This window comes from Malus sylvestris, chromosome 2, assembly GCF_916048215.2.
Source record: "Malus sylvestris chromosome 2, drMalSylv7.2, whole genome shotgun sequence".
Taxonomy (NCBI): domain Eukaryota; kingdom Viridiplantae; phylum Streptophyta; class Magnoliopsida; order Rosales; family Rosaceae; genus Malus; species Malus sylvestris.
The window spans coordinates 26170780-26193804 of record NC_062261.1 but is presented as its reverse complement, the minus strand read 5'-3'; the positions used below and the strand labels follow the sequence as shown (position 1 = coordinate 26193804).

At 35.8% G+C, this 23025-nt stretch overlaps 1 long non-coding RNA gene across 1 annotated transcript; it reads right to left on the bottom strand.

Moving 5' to 3' along the window:
* Positions 1-1426: 1426 nt before the first annotated feature.
* LOC126581919 (uncharacterized) lies at positions 1427-5523 on the bottom strand. The gene is made up of 5 exons (XR_007609198.1): positions 5318-5523; positions 4581-4685; positions 1872-1958; positions 1699-1776; positions 1427-1539 (listed from the first exon to the last, which is right to left on the bottom strand). It is a non-coding gene; the product is annotated as an uncharacterized LOC126581919 (long non-coding RNA).
* Between the last annotated feature and the right edge of the window lie 17502 nt (positions 5524-23025).

Below are 23025 nucleotides of genomic sequence, written 5' to 3'. Positions count from 1 at the left end.
CTTTTGGTTTTCAGTATATATTTATTTACTTAAAATTTTCCTAGAAAATATGTTTAAATGAAAATATGCCTTGAATGCCATGCATATAAATTTACAATTCGTGTATGAATTGATATATGATGCATTATATATATAATTGTGGTGTTGTGGACGCTCAGGTAAGCTTTGGTGAGTTATGTTTGGTTATGTGAATTATCAATGGTGCGATATGTGATTGAATAATGTTGAGCTCATAAAACTGCACCTAGGGTGATTGTGATTTTGCTAGGGATATGGCACAAGCCTGTTTATTATGTCACCTCCCGCACCATATGCTCATATTGGATCCAATTTAGGTGTATAGTCCTATCGTATAGACCATCTTAGGTGGCTCTGACTCGTAGGTGACTAGCGATTTATCGCCCATCTATTATGTGTGAGTAGTAGTATTGAGCATGATTATATCACACCTATTATTGTCGTACAGACTGGCTAGCAATTTATCGCCCAGCTATTATGTGTGAGTAGTATTGAGCATGATTATATCACACCCATTATTGTCGTACAAACCTTTTCATTTCGTTCCGACTCTTGTGCAATAGTGTTGTATAGGTCATTGTAGTGACTCCAACTAGATTGACTTTTGAGCTATGAATTTATCCTTTTAGACTACCACAGGGGTTCTGGCTAACATGTTATATTTATATGAAATTATTCTTACCTGAATTGCTTACTCTGTTATATCTTGCCATGGCATACATATGAATATGATTATGTGAAGCATGATTTGAATTGATATAATTACATATATATTTATGTATATGCATATATCTTGATTTTGGAAAAAATTATACATGTTTTATTGCGAGGAGTTAGATATGTTGGTAAATGAAATGGTTTTTTAAAACATTTGTTTTTGCGCACTCTCGTTTCCTATTTTGCTCCCCTCCAGGTTTTAGGTAAGCTTGCTATCGATGGTCATGATGATTTTGGCGGTCCTGACATATCTAAATAATAGTAGGACATTCCTGGTACTGTATAACTAGTACTTGTCCTACTGGACTGCACCTAGACTTATTATGCTCTGATTAGGAGTATTTACTTTTGTAATTGACTCCTAACACTTCCTGTTTTCTAGTGCACTCTAGTAGTTTCAGTTTTTAAATATTCGTATATTTCTTATCTTAATTGCTTCCGCATGCCTTGATCTTGGTCGGGGTGTGTCAGAAAAGATCATGAAGCAGGGATCGAAGAGGTCATGAAGCGGAGCGAAGGAAGCATGATCGAAATGGTCAATTGCATAGCAAAGCAGCCGATTTTTCTAGCGGTGTCTGAGGAAGAAGTCGAGAGATTTCTATTGCACACCAGGGTCAAAACCATCATATTATTGTGTAACACCCAAAAAAAGCTACATTTGAAGAGCAACTGAAGGGCAAAAACAAACCTTTGGAAAGTTGTCCAATAATATCAACAATTTTTCTGATATTAAAAAGTTGTGCATTGCATTTGAAAAATGAGTGGGCAATGTGATTGATTCTTCATGACTTGATTTATTTGTTCCTGTAACATATTATTTAAAGGGAATGAAGAGCACTGATTTCTAGGATCAGGACAATGATATTTTTGTAAGTTTTACAAATTGCATATTGTGTTTGTTAAACTACAAAAAATGGTATTAAAACCTCAAATGCTAAAAACTGGTAAAATTATTTTAATTACCTCCAAATTTGAGTTTTAGATTTCCTTGTTCAATTGCGTTCAGAGCTGGAAGTCCAAAAGTGATTGCAAACTTGGTTCCTATAAATGTTAATTGAAATTTAATTATGCTCAAAATTTTATTCATTAATAAGCTATTTGAACTATAATTCATTGTAATAAAATAGTTTTCTCACTAGTTCAGTTATCCATTGTAAGCCTTTGAATTGGTTCAAAAGAGGCTTTAACTCACGAATTGGCATGATGCTCATTGTCTTGTAAATCTGCAAGCAAAATATACATATTGTTAGGAAAAAAGTGTCTATATATCGAATGTATAATATATAAGTTTTTAATTGTAGATGTATGCAAGCTTCAACCTGTTGTTCAATTTTGCAAAACATATTTGTAAACTATATTTTTTGTAAATGTATTTGGCATTTCATTGTTGTTAGCAATTAAAACTTTGAGACCCTCTCTTGACGTGACTCTAGATAATACAACATATAATTGACCATGAGTGAAGACGGGTTGTGGTAAACAGAGTCCCGCTTGTTTCAATGATCGTCCCTGACTTTTGTTAATTGTCATTGCATGACATGGTCTTATTGGAAATTGAAGTCTTTTAAATACCAAAAGCCATTTGTTTTCAGTTGTTGTCAAGGTTATTCTAGGAATGAAAACTTTGTAATTAATGTTGTTGCTAGCAAGTATTCTAGCTTCAATAATTCTATCAAATAATTGATTCACAACCAATCTTGTTCCATTACACAAACCTAAAAATTGGTTTAAGTTTTGGAGCAACATAATGGGCATTCCAATATTTAAAATTAACTTGTGGGAAGGAAGGCCATTGAAATCAAGTGTGTTGAGAAATTTTGTAGGATACATTATACTAAGACTCTCAAAATTTCCAGAAGATGAGTATAAAGAATCAGAGCTTAAATAAATGCGTTTTTGACCAGGTAACAAATCTATTGCATAATCATTTATCTCCGTTACAATATTATTTTTTGGCGTAACAATAGCTCGCTCTCGTAAATATTCAAAACTGGCAAAATTATTTTCAAAGTCTAGATAAGTTGCTGAAAAAATAGAATGAGTAGGATCAGAGTATGAATGAATGAGTAAATCATCTGGAATTTCAATCCAATCCTTAATTTGGCCATCACCTATCTGTATAATCCAAAATCAGCAAGTTTTTTCTTTTGGTCATTGTTTAATCCCTTTTGTGAAAGCCTTATATTTTCCTTCAACTGAAATACTTTGAAAAAAAAAGGCCATAAATAATAGTTATTTAAAGAGGCATCTATTATCTCTTCTTTTGTTCCACTAGGAATAACTGGTAAAATTTGCCTAAAGTCACCGCCTAATAAAAAGGGTTTGCCACCAAACGGAGCACTTTTATTAGAATCATTTGAATGTGATTAAATATCAAAAGGTGACTTGTCTAATGATTTAAAACAATGTTTATGATTCATAGGAGCTTCATCCTAAATAATAAGACCTGCTTTTTCAATTAATTTAATAAGATGAGTCCCTTTCTTAATTTGACATGTTGAGCAACCTATAACTATGAGAGGAATTTTGAATCTGGAGTAAGCAGTTCTACCACCTAGTAAAAGTAATGAAGCTATTCCAAATGAAGCAACTGTTAAAATAATTTGACCCTCAAACCTAATTTTACTTATTATTATATGACATAAAAATGTTTTTCCAGTTCCTCCATGGCCATAAACAAAAAAGAGACCTGACTTTTTTTCATTAATAGTACTAATAACACAATCATAGACAAATTTTTGGGTTTCATTAAGCTATGTTACCAAAACAGATTGTTCTCGACTTAAATTGTAACATCCCACATCGCCCAAAGGAGTGGATCCTATAAGCCTTATATGTATATTCCCATCTCTACCTAGCACGAGGCCTTTTGGGAGCTAACTGGCTTCGGGTTCCATCAGAGCTCCGAAGTTAAGCGAGTTCACGCGAGAGCAATCTCATAATGGGTGACCTACTGGGAAGTTCTCGTGTGAGTTCCCAGAAACAAAACCGTGAGGGCGTGGTTAGGGCCCAAAGCGGACAATATCGTGCTACGACGGAGTCGAGCCCGGATGTGGTAGGGGCCTAGGGCGGGATGTGACAATTTGGTATCAGAGCCAATCCTTGGGCCGATGTGTGCCGACAAGGATGTCGGGCCCCTAAAGGGGGTGGATTGTAACATTCCACATCGCCCAGGGGAGTGGATCCTGTAAGCCTTATATGTATATTCCCATCTCTACCTAGCATAAGGCCTTTTGGGAGCTCACTGGCTTTGGGTTATATCGGAACTCCGAAGTTAAGCGAGTTCGTGCCAGAGGAATCCCATGATGGGTGACCCACTGGGAAGTTCTCATGTGAGTTCTCATAAACAAAATCATGAGGGCGTGGTCGAGGCCTAAAGTGGATAATATCGTGCCACGATGGAGTCGAGCCCGGGATATGGTGGGGGCCTGGGCCGGGATGTGACATAAATCATCACAATTGTAATTTAATTCTTTCCTCAACAATTTGTTCTTAATTTCTGACATTTTTCTTTCAACGGGAATAGGCAAATTATGATCTTTTAAAGAGCTAGATGATGCATTAAATAGTTGCTCTAATTCAAACAGAAGAGATGATGCATTAGTTCCTTGGCAAATTTTATCGGGAGGCAAACATAAAATCATCAATAAAAAGGGAACAACAAAATTAAGACTTGCTATCCTCGTAGGCATCCTAATTGTCTTTAGCTTGGAAGAATTGAGGATCACTAATATGTTCTTTCAATTCTTCCCACGTTTCTCGTACTGCTTAAAAAAGTGCAGTTAAAAACATGTAAAAGCATTATTACAAAAAAGTTGTGTTTAGTCAAACATCTGGTCTCCCACCTAGTAGATAAGTTCGGCCAAAGATTGAAAACATATAGTTTTCCTGTATCTTATCCCCATTGTTGGAAACACCCGGTGCCAAAACACCCAAATATTACCTCCCACCTACCATGCAATGCATAATACAATCAGTATCCTATAAATACGAAAAAAAACCTTTACGAATAACCATATCGGCATTCAAATTCTAGCAAGAAACACAATTGGAAAACATAAATTTTTCAGAGACATGTCTCACACCAAACATGCAAATTACATAAAAAGAAATTTGATTTCAGAAAAGGTGAAAAGGCTTACACAAATAGAAAAACGTATTTGAGTGGCAGTCGTGGTTCTTGCGTTCAGCCAGAGAAAGTTCAAATAGGAATTAAACAGCCAAGTTATGGGTATATTCAAGACTATTTTCAACTGAAAGAAAGAAAGAAGTCTCTAGAAGGGCCCAGATGATGAGGAATCCGAAGCTACAAACAAAATCCCCAAAATCATTTCGTCGTTTAAGCAAGAAAGTGAGAAAGCTCTAATGAAAATTTTTCTAATCCCTAAATAAAACCACAAATCTAGAAAAATAATGACAAATTTTCTAATATTCCCCCCAACACACGAACCCTGAAAATTAGTGAAATTTTTTCTAACCGTTAAATTGGATCCCTCAAAATCATCAAGTTTTTTCTAAAGTCCAATTATATAAAATCACAAATTTGAAGCAGATTTTGACATGTAATAGGTGTAGAAGGTACCTGTGGTGATGAGGAATAGATGATGATGATGTGGGTTTTTTCAATTGGAAAGATCTGGAGCAAAGTTGCTAGTGAAATTTGGGGAAGAGAAGTCGACTAGAAAAGAAGAAATCACGGAGGAAGTCGAGATGGAAGAGATCATGAAGCAAAGATTGAAGAGAGCAGAGATGGAAGAAAGATGGTGAAGCTGAGTGTTTAGATTTCTCGGGATCCTGAAGAAATCGAGAGATTTCTATTGCACAGTAGGGACAAAAATGTCATTTTACTGTATAATACACACAAAAAGCTAAACTTACAGAGTAACTGACGGGCAAAAAAGGAATAACATTGTCGAATGAACAGTAGCACGTTTTCTCTTTTAGTATATATATAAGATAATATTTACAAATTGCAAACTGAATATATGAAGTCCTTGCATGTGGTTTAATATTCTAGTGGGTACGATGTTTGGTTTCTACCCATGAGTCTTGGATTCAAAACTCTCCCTCTTCTAAATTATTGTAATACTTTCAAACTCTTCATTCTCCCCTTAATAATAGTACATTTTAAATAATAAAAAACATGTAGTCTAAATCAGTTATGTATTATGGATTGCATCAAAGGTATGTTATTCTTTGTTTTGAAATGTGTAGGCAAATTGTATATGATGTAAAACTATTGTAATGTCATACATCAACTTATGAATTCATTGCAATGTCATACTCCTGTTTTTGTTCAATGCTGATATGGCAAGCGCAAGGCCCACCCCTTACTAAATTGGATTAAAAAATTAATTTAATATTAATGAATTAAAAAAATGAATTATTTACAAATGTCAAAAATCATAAACTTCACTTAAAATACAATTAGTATTGGTACATGATTCATCGTTTTTTTGTCTTCTTCACCATCTTCTTCTGGTACATGGAAAATTAATTTAGGGATTAGCTTATGGCTTAAAATCAATAGATAAAATGATAATCGTCACTTCCTTCGTAAGTTGATATAATCAATAGGCATGACATTGGAACGAATTCGTAAGCTGATAAATAACATTGAAAAGTCTAAAAGATAAGGTATGCTATTATTATGAGTCACAAAGTTAAGGTTGTTTAATGTAATTTACCCAAAACTATTTGATAAGACTTAGTGAACACTTTTGTTATAGTTTGAATTTTTGCTAATAACATTGTTCCTACTCAAGTGGGAAAATGTTAGAATCTAAGTATGAAATGGATTGTCATAGTTGACAATTGTGATACAAATTAGTGCATAAAAGGTTTTATAGAAAAAGGTTGAGTTGTCCCAGTTTGTATGGGATTGAAACACAATATCAATCCTAAATATTGACTCATTGTTGGAACCAAATTCGGCGCACCGGGGTAGGAGGTGGAGATGCACAAATCCAAGTAGCCCGTAAAAGAACAAATAACCGTGAGCAAGCCCAAGACCAAGGGGGAATTGTGCTGATTAAAGGCTTTCAAACAGTGAAGTAAGTAAGCTATATAAGACTCATGCAGTAAGGAAGAGAATAAGTATGTGATACGATAATTGCGTTACTTAAGATGAACCCCCTAGAAGGGCGTATTTATAGCAATCGAGGAGAAAACCTTTTAGGATAGTAGAATCCTTATTAAACTGGGAGAATCCCAGAGGATATCTAGGAAGTAGATATTGCATTCTCTTAGGAGTGTAATTACTTGCGGTGCACGCTAATTCTTAGACTATAAGAGCTCTAAGATTATAGGATGCTTGTTGATTCCTTACTGGATTAGGTTTTTGTATCTTGGCAAACAAGCATGGTTAAACTCAGCGAAGTCTGATGGTGGCATCATTGCTTCATTTATTTAGCTCTGCATCGGAGGCTGTCGAGTCCAAGGCCAGATTTATGATGTATGCGTATTCCAACCCGCCTTACTCTGGCCCTTGAAAATCATGTTCCCAAAATTGCCCCGAACTACATATCTGAAAGGACTTGTTCTCCTTAAGGATGTATAATTATCCAAAAACCATGCTCTTTCGAAATAAGTCGGTTTAATTCTTCTGATGTGTGGCGCCTTGGCTTTGAACCTTATGAATGTTGTGGCACACTCGAATCATTCCATATTCGGGTGCATTACCATGTAAGTCGTATCATTAATCTCATAATGATAGGGATTGTCTCAGTTACGTGTGCATAAAAAACGAGGCTATGTCCGTTACTTTCTCCCGTTAGATTTAGCCATCAGACTTCCTATTCTTTAGGCGTGACGATCTGTATTCAATGGTGAGATGATTAACAAATATCATTTTTAAATATCTCCAGATCCCTTCATTTGTCTTCTCCAAAATCCCTAAATTACTTTGTTAAAAAAAACAGTAAACTTTTCCTCATACCATTGTGTTGGAAATGTGCCCTAAAACCAATCATATGATGATACTTTACGGACATTTCACATGTTAAACTAATATAGTTTAATTTAAAAGGCAAAGATTATTGTTTGAAGCCGTCTCATATAAATGTTATACGCTTAAACAATAAGTCCAAGGAATATGTAATTGGGAGAATGCGATCTAAAAAAGTTAGATTCATGAGACCATTCTCTTTCGTATACATATCCTAAACGTTCCTGATCATAGGATTGCCAATTGGGCATTGATAGTCCGTTAAGATCAGTACGTGCTATGTCTTCTCTTAGGGAGAGTGACTGGTCTCAAGTCATTAGTGTGACTGACACCAAGACAAGTACATAGGTGCTCAATAGAGAATGAGTTCACTGAACACGATCAACAAGGAGTTCTCATACTCATGTCACATGAGAACTCATGGTTGGGATAATGTAAAGTAGTCATTTGACCTTAGGCATCATAGTTGTCTTGTGGTTAGGTCCTTAATCTTTGACTATGTCAAAGTCACTCCATCCGAGGGTGTCCACGACATAGTTGGGGTTAAGCCACTTAGCCATGGAGGCAAGTGAATGCATAACAAGGGATCTCTAACCTTCAAATTGTTTGAGGGAGAATACTCTATGATATGATTAAGAATCTCTGGCCAGAGTATGAATGAGATTTAGGAAGTCACTCCAAATCACATTCAAGGTAATCATATAAGTAAATGAATCACATTGGATAGTAGACATGAATAAACTATCAAACCAAACAATGTGGTCAAGAGTATTGTATTAGAGAAAGACCGTATTGCATTGTAATCCTAAACTGAATAGGTTCTCCACCTCTTCTAATTAGCTTGGGTAACCATGACATAGTGCTAGGTGTCACTCATGGTTTGTGGAAGTCCTAAACGTGTATAATCACTAAAGGGAGAATTGAAAGTAAGTTTCAATTCACAATCGATTTGAAAGAGTTATAATCGCCTACTGCCTCGCTAAAAGGAACCTAATGGATCTCACACTGTGTAAGGTAATGCTTGAAGGATTTGACGGAAATGAGTTAGGACAATTAAATGGTTTAATTGTTTATGGAAAAAATTAATTAATATGTTAATTAATCAAACGAATAAGTTCGTTTTAAACCTTGAGTTAGTTTTGGGCCTTAAAGCCTAAATTGGGCTTCGAATCGTCAAGCCCATTAGCTTAAGTTGTATGACAACTTAACAAACAAAATTCAAGAAGCCCAAAACAGCCCAAAGGCTTGGGAAAACCGGCCATATAGAGAGGGGTAGTGAACTTGGCTTAATTGCAAGTTTGCCACTCCATTGTGAGGTGGTATAAAGGCAACTTTATAGCCATTTCATCCTTAGGGTTTCTTTTGGAGAAAAGATGAGAACACAAGCTCCCTTTTCTCTCTAAGAGGCCAGCCACCCTAGAGGATTTTAGCTAGCAATCTTACTTCCTCTAGGTCACTCATATCTTTTTCAAGTCCTACCTTGGTGTGGAGACTTAGAGGTTATCAAGTTTGGGAACTTGGAGAATCCTTTCAACCATCCTCATCCAAGAAATCCATGGAGCTAAGAAGCAAGGAATGAAGGCCCTCTCCTTGGGTGATTAGGCCTTTGCTTATGCAAAAAGGAATCAACAAAGGTATAAAATTTCTCAACTCACTTTGTTCTTGAGTTGAGTCTTGGTTCACATAACTACTAGGCTTTGAATTTCATGGGTAATGTTTTGTTTTGAGTGCATACAAGCATGATTCCGCCTTTAATTGTTAATTACGTGCCATAGTTATTGCTCAAATGAACATGTTTTTCACAAAATTTCCTTCAAGTGGTATGAAGAGCCTAGGTCTAGTAGTTGGTGAATCCTTTTGGGTTTTGTATTTTCATAGTTTATGATTTGAATGTTGTAATTGTTACAAGCTTTATTCTTTCTTCTTTGAATGTAAATTTTGTTAGAAAAGTTGCCATCTTAAATGTTGTAGATGTAGTTCATATGAGCATGAATTTTGGAGCTAAAATTTGATGCCATGTTTTTGGGGAAAGTCTGTCAAATCCAAAGGGTGGATTTTTGGGTTCTTGTTTGTCTTGTTAAAAGTGTTTTAAAGTGACATTAGGAACCCCTAAGTACCCTAGTATGGTAATATGTTTTTTCCCTGAAGTTTGAGAGTTTTTGGGGTGTGTTTGGGTAGAAAATGTTCATGGAGCTCTTATAGGTTTTCATGGATGTTCTTCATTGTTCTTGTTATGTTCTAACCAAGAACAAAAAGGTTTGGTGTTTTGATTCAAAGTGTTTGATGTTTTTCATAAAATTTTGTTTTTGGTGGTTGATGTGACTTTATTGTAATAAATGGTATAACATGATTTGTCCTTTTTCAATCAACACCATACCAATTACTTACACCTTTTCCTTGTTTCGAGGAACCATGTTTTATGGAAATCACTTTTTCAAACCTACCCATCACCTTTCACTTTTGTTGAAAAATTCAAAAATTTTATGACACCATCTCTCATCCAAAACCGGCCACCCTATTAAATAGAGTACTTTTGGGGCTTTTATGCAATTACATAAAGTTTTGATACTTTTGTGTATTTGTACTTTGACCCGAAAGTTTACGTTTTTACATAAAGGCCCAAAATCACTAAAGGACAAATTGTTTTGCTCCTTTAATGAAGTTTTTGCATTTGTTGAAATTTTTGGGTTCTAGTTGTAATTACATGAAGTAGTGGACTTTTGTGTTTTTACAAAGGGACCTCAAAAGTTTATGTTTTGCAATATAGCCCAATGGTTGAGGTTATTGCTATTCTGCCCAAATTAGTTGAAAACAAAATAGTTTTGTATCTTTAAATGAGAATTGGATTTTCATTTCATTTAGCTCCATTTAAATCAATTCTATGGAAACAAAAACCAAATGAAAATGTTGCATTCAAGTTTAATTAGTTAAAGCGTTAATTAATTAAAGAAAGGGTGATTATGAACCTAAGCCTACGATAATTGAGCTATGTGAAAAGCCGTCTCAAATTTGTTTGAACCATGGGAATGTGTAGATTAGATTTTGGTTGTAATTTGATATGATCAAATATTCTAAAAGAGCATAAGCTCTTCTTTACTTTAAAGTAATTTGTTTTGATCAAATGTTGTAAAAGAGCATAAGCTCTTCTTTACTTTGAAGTACTTCTTTCTTGCTATATTTGATATGCATGAAAATGAAGTAGAGGGTCCAACGCCCAATAAGAAAACATGCCTTAATGTGATTAAACGCGTAACTAAAATCAATCACCATCCCTAGACCGAGATTTAACACTAGGCTCGTGTTGGATCGAATCAAAGGTTCATAGTCATCCTAAGGCCCTAAGGCACCTATATAGTCCATCAATGAATGCAAACCTTATGTTAGTAGTACCATATACTCTTGCTTTAAAAATCGTTTTACAAGCATAGTGGGAGTATCATATACAACTAAATCAATCAAATGGACCAATAGTTGTAATAGGACCAAATTGTTTTAATAAGATTAAAATGCATGCTTATATGTGATGAGACTTAAAACCCTCAACCAAACGTGCTTTGAACACTCTTTCGTGGCCTTCCACCGTGATAGGCTCCGATTGTTTGTGACTCGTACACCGACTTCACCCTATCATGGGGGAGTACAAAGTACGTGCTTACACTCAAGAGGAGTTCTATATGCATACATGATGTTGTGAAGGTAGGCAATGGGAATGATCAACATCATATCATTGTGAGGTTGTTCTTGAACCCCTACTCGAACTTGCATGGTGGGAATGACTTAACTAAGTGCAATGGAGCCAACATCATATCATTGTGAGGCTTCATTCTCTAGAGGCCAAACAAGATGGGTACTTGCAAGAGATGCAAATGAGTAAGTGTACGCTCTCATTATTATTGATGCTAGCCAACATCATATCATTGTGAGGTGGGCTTGGTAATGGTGAGTCTCCCATACCCTACTAAGAGTTTCCTCCAAAACTCTCGAATCTTGATGAGGGATATGGAATTTGCCAAAAATAGTGGGTGGTGCTATTTGATTTAAAGACCCAGATCAAATGGCTTAAAATCAATCAATTTATATTCGTTATGTATTTTTTTACCAATATATTTGCAAACGCTATCCAAAACTTGATAAAGAAAAGCCGAATGCTTTAGTTTCCGGACTTGGTACCATAATCCCATAGACTGTCTTAAATGGATTGTATATGTACCTAAGTAGTCTCATCCTCACAATCTTCCTATTGATAATGTATCATTTGAAGAACATGTTAGATAAGTCTATCATAAAGAGGACAACACAAACAACCAATGCTTATTCCTTCGTTATATGAACAAAGGAACTTATGAAGATTAGCATAAAGACAAGGACATTTTTAGTGTCATAGTTCTTTACTTACAAATCGTTGTATGAAGAAATAAGAGTTGCTTTGAACAACCCTTAGTTAATGCAAACACTAGTGCTTGTTTCTTTGTTAAATGAACAAAGAACTTGAGAAGTAAGCACAAGGGCATGGACACTTTATGTGCCATGATTCTTCACTTACAAATTGTTGTATAAAGAAATGAGAGTTGCCTTGAACAACTCTTGAAAGTTTGTAATTATGTTTAGAACATAATGGTTGGTTGGCAAAAATAGTCCATCAACATGGACTTATGATGATTTTGAATCATTGAGTGTTGAAGTGTTAAACCACTTCACGAGATGGAAACTAGGCAAGGACTTCACTTTTGTGTCCCTATCCAAATGGTTCACTAAGTTTATTGTAAACTATATAGTAAACAATAACCACACGCTCTCCAAATTGTTTGATGTGTATAAACACAATTGAAATGAGTTTCAAGAGAGATAGTGGGAGTTTAGGGACCATGACTATTGTAGTTAAAGGAGAAGTCAAATGAAGAAGGCGAAATAACTCTAAGGGAACAAACTTTCTTTATGAAATGATGGACATTGGAAGGGGTATTTGCAAGAAATGTCTTGCAAGTGTCAAGAACACACCTTTCAAAGGTGTTGTAAATTGTTCTTGAATAGTTCAAAACAGTTGGTTCTTCTACTTGAATGCTTGATTCCGTATTAGTAACTATGTTTTACAATCGTTGTAAAAGTGTGGCTAATAAGAAGTAGAAGATAAATGAGAGAAGAGAAAGTACTTCACATTCGGAACGTGAATCAAATCTAGATCTCTGCGAAAGCAGGTAGTACTTACTTCCTCATATGAACTACCAAAGAAAATGGAAAAACAAAGATTGTCTTTACATTCCAATTGAATAAAGGAACTTAATTCCGTATGAGAAATGGATAAATGTTTTGTTTGACAAAACATTGTTCTTTATAAATGAATGATTAGATTATTGTAATCTAATTGATTATCTCTATAATGGAGATGATATGGTAGTGTTAACTGTTTAGAATATAACGATGCTTAAAACCCAAAAGGTTGCAAGGTAGTGACTAATCCCAACTGAGTTGTGATACCTCTAAAACATAAATTACGAGTTGGTCATAGATTGATGCTTTGGATCGTTAGATCCGAATCCAATGCCTTCTTCTTAAAATTGTATAGAGGCAAAATGTTTGAATCTTTATTCTTTTGGAAAGGAAGAAAGAATCACAAAGTTGTTGAGGTTAATTCACTTAAATGTTAGTGGCACTTGTCCACAATATAATACTACTCATGTTGTATGACATTCACCGAAGATCGCTCTCGGTTGGACTATCGTTTATTTTGAATAAACATAAGTCTGAATACTTTGCAAAAGGTTTCAAAGAATTCAAGAATGTAAGTTGATGAGTAAAACGTCTAAAGTATTTACCTCCTTAGATTTGATCCAAGGAAAGGTAACACTTTAGAACAGTTTCCTTGAAAGATATCAAGGAAAGAAGCATCATAAGATAATGGATTTCTCCATTAGCAGAAGAACGAACTTGAATAAGATTTAGTTTGTTGGATGTTATCAATTACCCATATATAGGATATATACTTCTAAGACAATATGATTGTCAATTAGAAGATCTTCCAAAATTTTCATGACTCCATAGGATGTAGTTGGAAAGAAAGATAAGTCTTAATCGTGTTAAGATTTGGGGTTGTATGCTAATAAGCAATATTTGTTTGAGAATTATCTTGTGGATATCCTTAAATTAACCTTTGGATATCACTTCTATAAACCAACTAACAAATGTTGTTTTGTTGGGTAGTTCATTGTAATCCTACAATATGATTTGCCTAAGCGCAAATGAACGAGAGATAGAACTCAAAGAATGGGTTCTTTGAGAGACAAGATGATAATCAACAAATATAACAACCTAGTTCCTACACCACAAGCTCCAAGGTAGTAAAGAAGGATTTATAAACTGTCTCAGTTGAATGGTTTGAACTTTATGACTATGTCATAGAGTTACACCTCTTAATTCGAAAGAAATAAGAATGAAAATCCTTATGACTACATTGAGTGTATATATGACATATACTCAAGGAAATGGTAAAGTACCATTTGACCCAAAATAATGAAACCTTCATAGCTAATTGGTAGCTTAAGGTGACTACAATCAAAGAGAATGGTTGACTTGGAAGAAACCATCTTTGACATAGTCTTGGTTTCAATTAATTCAAAGATTGCTAGCTACAACTAAATGGTGATTCAATGTTTGGACATAATATGGGTTTCCGAAACCATTATTAAGATAGTCTTGATAATATATGTCTGAAACTATGAATCACAAGACATGTAAGTTGTAGAGATCCATCCATCATGAATCTTAGCAAGCTAGTGGGAGCTATAAGCGTCTTATGAGAGAAAGATCAAATCGTTTGATTTCTCATAAAGATGTAAATGAATCTTTTGTAGACTAGGTTTACAAAAGATTAGTGGGAGTTAATCATGTTCCTAAATTTGAATATATATATATATATATATATATATATATATATATATATATATATATACATATACATATATACACACACATATATGATATATTAATTTTGGAAATGAAAAGAATACTTCTTCGTTAAAGTTATGACTTTAAACATTCTATAACGATATAATGTATATAGGAGACATAGTCTATAAACATGGGATGGAAATCTATAATGATAGATTTCAGGATATAATTGGATTATATCAAGCCCTGATGATAGACAAAAGATGCTAGGAAGTTTCTCATATGATGATAAACTTCAATCAAAAAGACAACTTTAGTGAGACTAAGAAGTTGCTATTCTCAAAGGGAACGTACCCTTTTGACTCCTAAAGAAACATAATGCATAAATAGAATCCTTTATGCATACGCAGAAAGGTGATTTACGTATTTCATATTGTATGAAAAACATTGATATGAGTTGTACCTAGAACGGTACAAGACGATATCAATGCAAGCCCAAAATCAGAACCATGGCAACTGTCAAGTGAGTCCTTAAGTATTTAAGAAATACTAAAGGATATATTCCTCAAAGAATGAGGAAGAATTAGAGTAACGTAATGGAAGCGTAAATGTATTAGATTATGAATCTAATCCATCATTGGATGTTTCTTCATTATGAATGAAGAGATAATCAGATATCTTTTTATTATGACTAAAGAGATATTTGGATGGAATCATTAAAAGTAATGACTTTAGTGTGTTCCATTGTGAATGCAAAATATATTGCCATACAGAAGCTTACAACAATGTTGTTTGGATGGGAAAGTTCATTTATGAACTCTCTATTTGGTTCTAACCAGAAAGTGCCTCCAGTGTACCGACACTATGACACTAATGGGGCGATAGCTCAAGCAAGGGAATTAAGGTCTCATCAAGATCCAAACTTAAATGAGAGACTAAACCACATGATTAAGAATCATGTATAATGGTGACGTTGTTATTCTCAAGGTTGCTTCTATGGTTAACAGATAGATATCCATTGTCTAGGCCTACTACTCAGCCATTTTTGAAATGACTACAGAAGAGGTATCATCACTGATGACCAAGCTGATTGGCTCTAGTGCAAGTGGGAGATTGTTGGAAATGTGCCCTAAAACCAATCATATGATGATACTTTACGGACATTTCACATGTTAAACTAATATAGTTTAATATAAAGGGCAAAGATTATTGTTTGAAGCCGTCTCATATAAATGTTATATGCTTAAACGATAAGTCCAAGGAATATGTAATTGGGAGAATGCAATCTAAAGAAGTTACATTCATGAGACCATTCTCTTTCGTATACATATCCTAAACATTCCTGATCATAGGATTTGCAATTGGGCATTGACAGTCCGTTAAGATCAGTACTTGCTATGTCTTCTCTTAGGGAGAGTGACTGCTCTCAAGTCATTGGTGTGACTAACACCAAGACAAGCATGTAGGTGCTCAATAAAGAATGAGTTTGCTGAACGCGATCAACAAGGAGTTCTCATACTCATGTCACATGAGAACTCATGGTTGGGATAATGCAAAGTAGTCCTTTGACCTTAGGCATCATAGTTGTCTTGTAGTTAAGTCCTTGATCTTTGACTATGTCAAAGTCACTCAATCCAAGGGTGTCCATGACATAATTGGGGTGAAGCTACTTAGCCATGGAGGCAAGTGAATGCACAACAAGGGATCTCTAACCTTCAAACTATTTGAGGGAGAATACTCTATGATATGATTAAGAATCTCTGGCCAGATTATGAATGAGGTTTAGGAAGTCGTTTCAAATCACATTCAAGGTAATCACATAAGTAAATGAATCATATTGGATAGTAGACATGAATAAACTATTAAACCAAACAATGTGGTCAAGAGTATTGTATTAGAGAAAGACCGTATTGCATTGTAATCCTAAACTGAATAGGTTCTCCACCTCTTCTGATTAGCTTGGGTAACCATGACAGACTGCTAGGTGTCACTCATGGTTTGTGGAAGCCCTAAACGTGTATAATCACTAAAGGGAGAATTGAAAGTAAGTTTCAATTCACAATCGATTTGAAAGAGTTTAATCGCCCACTGCCTCGCTAAAATGAACCTAATGGTTCGTACACTGTGTAAGGTAGAGATTGAAGAAACAACAAAGATGAGTAAGGATAATTAAATGGTTTAATTATTTATGGCAAGGATTAATTAATATGTTAATCAATCAAACGAATAAAGTTCGTTAAAGACCTCGGGTTAGTTTTGGGCCTCAAGGCCCAATTGGCTTCGAATGTCAAGCCCATTGACTTAAGTTGTATAACAACTTAATGACTAATAATTCACAAAGGCCCAAACAGCCCAATAAAACGCTATGGCCAGCCATATTGATAAGGGAGTGGGTTTTAGACTTATTATAAGTTTGCCACTCCAATAAAGGTAGGTATAAATGTGACTTTATAGCCTTTTCTTCATTAGGGTTTCTTTTGGAGAAAAATGAGAACACAATGTCTCTCCCTTTCTTTCTAGGAGGCCGGCCCCCTTGGAGGAGATTAGCTAGCAATCTTCCCTCCTCCAAGGTCACTCATTTCTTCTTCGAGTCTCTCCTTGGTGTGGAAAAATTAGAGGTTCTCAACTTTGGGAACTTGGAGAATCCTTTCAACCATCATCATCCAAGTAATCCATGGAGCTAAGAAGCAAGGAATGAAGGCCCTCTCCTTGGGTGATTAGCCTTTGCTTATGCAAAGAGGAATCAACAAAGGTATAAGATTTCTCAACTCACTTTGTTCTTGAGTTGAGTCTTGGTTCACCCTTCTACTAGGCTTTGAGTTTCATGGGTAATGTTTTGTTTTTGAGTGCATACAAGCATGATTCCACCTTTAATTTTTAATTGCATGCCATAGATGTTGCTCAAATGAACATGTTTTTCACAAAATTTCCTTCACGTCGCTGTGTGTGTCATCGGAAACTAGAAAATTTTCAAATGTTAATATCTCATCAAATTTTCAGCCAAACTTCATGAAATTTTCTCAAAATGAAGCTCTAAACGAGTAGAACACATTCTTACCTTTCAAATATCCTAAAAACCACAAGAAGTGGTGGGAAATTCTTTCACTATTCCGGCTAAACCTGCAACTTCCCAAACCCGTGTAATCCAACGTTCAAAACTTTCCAAAATTGCTCCCAGAGCTTCATAGAGTAGTTCTAAGACTTTTTCAAGCCTCAAAATGTCGTGAAAATACACAATCACCACTGAGCAACAAAGCCCTCGTCGGAGGTTATGAGTTCTTGGGTTTTTCGAAGTCCTCACGTCCAACCAAAGGTACGATTGTGATCCTGAGCTTGCAAGGAACCCAAAAATCATGTCCACAAACTCAATCCGTGCATGACATGGTTGGTAGAGGAGTTGTCCGTACAATTGTACGGAAAATGGATGAAAGCCGAGAGAAAAGGGGAGAGAGAGTCAACGGGAGTTTGGTATGGGTGTGTGTGTGTGTGTGTCCAGCTTGGGCCACCAACCAAAAAGAAAGAAAATCTAAGTCCTAATTGAATCCAAATAATTAGGACTTAAAATGATTGGTCCAATTATTTTAACTCACTTCTTTTTCCTTAGACCAAATATCCAATTATGACCCAACGCTAAGGGTAAAGTCATCATTCCACACTAACGAGGACAAAATAATTAATGTTTCAAGACAGGATGTCACACCTTTAGATGATTAATACATGTAAACATTGTCCCCATTTGTAAATTTCTTAAAATATTTTCTTTTTTACATGTGAAAAGATTTAACTAACCCTAGCTATATAATAGAGAGAGAAAAAATGTCGCACATGATATAATTGCAACTCAAATAAAGAAGTCAAATTTCCGCTTGAGAGTTTGAAAACTTAATATGTGAACTTGTCTAATAGATGAATATTAACATTAATAAATTATAAGTTATAACTGGAAGAAATCAAGCATTATAATGTAATTCCAATATTATTTTGATCAAATAGACTTTGGATGCGATCCCTAGGTAGCTATCAATGTTCTTTAGCTGAAATCTTATTGGCTACATTAATGTAATGATCTATTTGTACTTAGGTTACTATATTTTTTTAAATTAAAAATTAAGTTTTTAGTTGTTTATATTAATGAGATTTAAAATAAAACCCAATATTTGTGAGATTAAAAATATTAAAATTTTATACTCTCCAATATATTTTGTCTGTGTGTGTATATATATATATATATATATATATATATATAAACATGGTTACAATACTCAAAATTAACAAAAAAATTATTGTACCAAAACATGGGTACATTCTTCAAAACCACAAAAAAAAAAAAAAAATAGATATCAAGTTTAATAACATTCGTAAATTTCTTCTGTTAAACTTGACATGGATACATTCTTAAATCAATGAAAAAGAATGTACCCATATAAGTTTAAAATTGGATTAAAAACAAATGAACAGATTTTATATAAAAAAAAAGGTACATTTTGTCACAGCCCGTCCTGGGATAATTTTATCGATGGTGTGAAAGGATGGTTTTACCCTTAAACGCAAGTAGTGGTGTGCGTACATGACTTAGGTTTAGGTCCATGTTTTTTTCCTAAGTATGTGGAACTAATTGGAATTAAGTTGTTTTGTTGTTTTGGTTGGTTGGAGTGGACAATTTTTGACCACACACACACTCCAACTCCCTCTCTCTCTCCCGTGCACTCTCTCTATCTCTTCCCTCTCGATTTACTTCTGTTTCCGTCAACTTTGTACGGACGAACGTCAAACTCACATTACACGCACAGATCGAGGGTTCAAAGGGCACCATTGTGTTCCTGAGGTTCATACGAGTTGAATGGTACCATTTTTCGGTAAGAACTTCTTCGAAAACTCGTGAAAACCCTAACCCAATTTTTGTCACTATTCATGCAATCGTAAAATCGTTTGTTTTAGGGATTTCAAGGTCACAGGTAGCTTTAGGAGGTTCTCACGAAGCTCGGAGTGGTTCGTTGGAAGAAATTGAACGTCAAATCATCAAGAACGACAGGTTTTAAGATTTGCCGAAATATCGAGGATTTTTTCGGCGGGTTTCTGGTGGTTTCAAGGTTCGACTCAGGTATGGTTTTGTTCGTCTTGGTGAGATCTTCAAAATGGTTCAAGTTTCTTGAAGTTTGGTGTTAAAATGAGAGAGATATTAGGGTTGGAAATTTTTCCAAAAACCGACGAACAGTCGCCGGTGTCCGGTGACTCGTCGGGGAAAAAGAAGCATATTCCGTCAGTTTTCATGAAATATACTAATGGTGTAAGGTAACGCCACTAGTTTTTAGACGGAATATCCTAGATTTTAACGGAATATTCCTGACGGCATTAACCGTCAACGTCAGTGTGCCAGGCATGTGCCCGCGCGTGGGCAGCACGTTTGGCCGTGCCTTGGCCAGTGCGTGAGGGGTCGGAAATTTTTTCTAAAAATATGCGGATGTTCGTGAGGTTGGGTAGATCACGTTGGTATATTCAAACATCCCATTTGAGGAATGTATGATAAGTTATTAGCTAGTATTGGTTATGTGCTTTAAATTAACATTTTTATAGTTGTTTCGCATATAGGGGAGACTTATCCCAAAGACGAGCGCAGTCAAGGGTGACTCGGGGGCTACGACCTTTCAACATACCAGTGAGTGGGCTTTTGGTTTTTATTGTATACTTATATCCTTGATATTTTCCCAGAAAATGCATTCAAATGAGTTATGCTTTGAAAATGTCATGCCTATTATTTATGCTTAAACCATGAGTTAGAATTGTATGCATAAATGTGACTTGGTGCTGTAGGTGCTCAGGTAAGTTCCAGGTGAGTTTATGAATTTTGAATGTGTATTAAATGGTTATGATTAATTGAGAAACATTGAGCTCATAAACCAGCACCCCGGTGTTAGTGATTAGCCAGAGATATGGCACAGGCCTGTATGTAATGTCACCTCCCGCACCATATGCTCATATTGGATCAAATTTAGGTGCACAGACTTGTCGTACAGACCATTATAGGTGGTTCCAACTCGTAGGTGACTGGCGATTTATTGCACAGCTATTATGAGAGCGTAGTGATGAGCATGACTATATTACACCCAGTCTTGTCGTACAGACCTTTCAGTGGTTCCGACTTATGTGCAGTGTAGTGCCGTATAGGTCATTAGTACTAACTCCATCTGAATTGACTAATGAGCCATGAATTCAGCCGTACAAACTTCTGCAAGGGTTCCGGCTAATGTGTTATTTTCCATGAACTTTATTTTCACCTGTATTACTTATCCTGTTTATATTTTGGCATGACATACTTATGATTATGAATATGTGAAGCATGATTTGAATTGATATATACATATATATATATATATATATATATTTATATATGCATATGTTTATATTCTATTTCTGGGAAAATTATACATGTTTTACGGCGAGGGGTTAAAGCGTTTGATAAATGAAATGATTTTGAAAACCTTTGTTTTTGCCTACTCACATTTTCTATTTTGCGCCCCTCTAGGTTTTAGGTAAACTTGTTGTTGGTCGCATTGAGGATCTCGACGGTTCTGACAGAATAAAATATTCGTAGGATATCTTCTGGTATTGTATAACTAGTACTTGTTCTACTGGACTGCACCTAGACTTTCTATGCTCTGATTAGGAGTATTTACACTTGTATCTCACTCCTAGCACTTCCTATTTATTAGTGCACATTAATTAGCTTTTGGTTTTTTTTTTATTTATTCGTATATATCTTATCCTTATTGTTTCCGTACTGTGCACATGGTTACGTCACCCTCACGTGAGGGCCAGCACGCCTCGATCTTTGGTCGAGGTGTGTCAGTTTGGTATCAGAGCCTAGGTTTAGCAGTCCTGCATATCTTGTGAATGATCTAATCATTATGATGTCTTATGTCAGAACTATGTCACCTCGTAAAGAGCCACGTCACTTAGCTGAGCCTAGTTTTCCTGATATTGCTCAATTAGGGGAAGCTATAGCTAATGCCCTTCACTCCGTCCTCCTCAAATGACACCTCTTGAAACTGTGTATAATCTGAAGCTGAATCATTTCATGGGAATTGAAGGACATGAGGGAGCAGAAAAGTGGCTTAATCATGTCGAGAAGACTTACCTTATGATGCAGAGCCAGGAGCCTGCATCTTGGTAGAGACATGAGTCATATCAGATGCCACCAAAGGTTGTAGCAGATTGGGAGGTTTTTAAACAGTTGTTTCAGAAAAAAGTTTATTCCTCATGAGTACATTGATCGCAAGAAACAAGACTTTACACATCTGAAACAAGGAAAGATGTTAGTGAATGAGTATTACAGGAGGTTCACTGATTTGTCTCAATATGGTCCTAAGGTTGCTACTAATCCGATCGAGATGTTCCGTCGCTTCAGGTTGAGTACTAAGAAGAAATCGCGTTCTATAGCGACATCGAATCCCTGTGCCACTTACCATAATTTTTATGAGGTTTTATTGCAGATTGAGGACTCAAAGAACATGCCCAGTGAAAGTGAAGATAAAGAAGAAAAGAATGTGAACCAGAGGCGAGATGATAAAGGTAAAGGTCAATCATCTCAGGGACCTTGTAAGATCCAGAGTTTTAAGAGAAGTGGTGTCAGTTCTAACTCTTTTAGTGGAGGTTTGAGCTCTAATGTGCAAAGGAGAGGTGGTAGATTTTCTGGAGGCCCGAGATTTCAGAGGCAGAGGGACTTTGGTGGTTCAGGTGTTCCTTTATGCCGCAGGTGTAATAATACGCATTTTAGAGAGTGTAGGAGAGCCAGCAGTGCATGCTATACTTGTGGATAGATAGGGCATAGGGCTGCACATTGCCCTCAGAATCAGCAGAGGCCCCAACAGCCTTTCTTACCACCACATGTGCCGACCCAACAAGCTTCAGGAGTTAGTGGTTATGCTTAGACTGGTCATGGTGGTGCTTATCATTATCAGGGCGACACCGCTCCTTATGCTACAGGGCAATATCAGTACTCACAGGATCTTCATTATCAGGGTGGTTACCCTTAGTATCAGGGAGGTTTTATGCCATATCAGCCACATTCAGCAGGTTGATCCTAGTGGTACCAAAGGGGACAGCCCTAACAGGTAGAGATTGCTGCTAGCAGTGTAGGATCTTCGAAGTAGTCTGGGCAGCCAAGACAAGGTCGAGGTATTCATGCTAGCAGAGGTCGTGGTGGACGACAACAGAATCAATGACGTATCCATAACATGACACTACAAGATGCTCAGAACAATCCTGATTTAATCATGGGTACGTTAAATATTCTTGGTCATTTTGCTAGAGTATTGATTGATTGTGGTGCTACGTATTCTATTATTTCTCATACATTTGCTCAAGTGACGCAACCTCATCCTACACCTTTAAGATGTGATTTAGAGTTTTCTATGCCTAGAGGAGAGAGGTGTTATGTTGATCGAGTATATACAAGATGT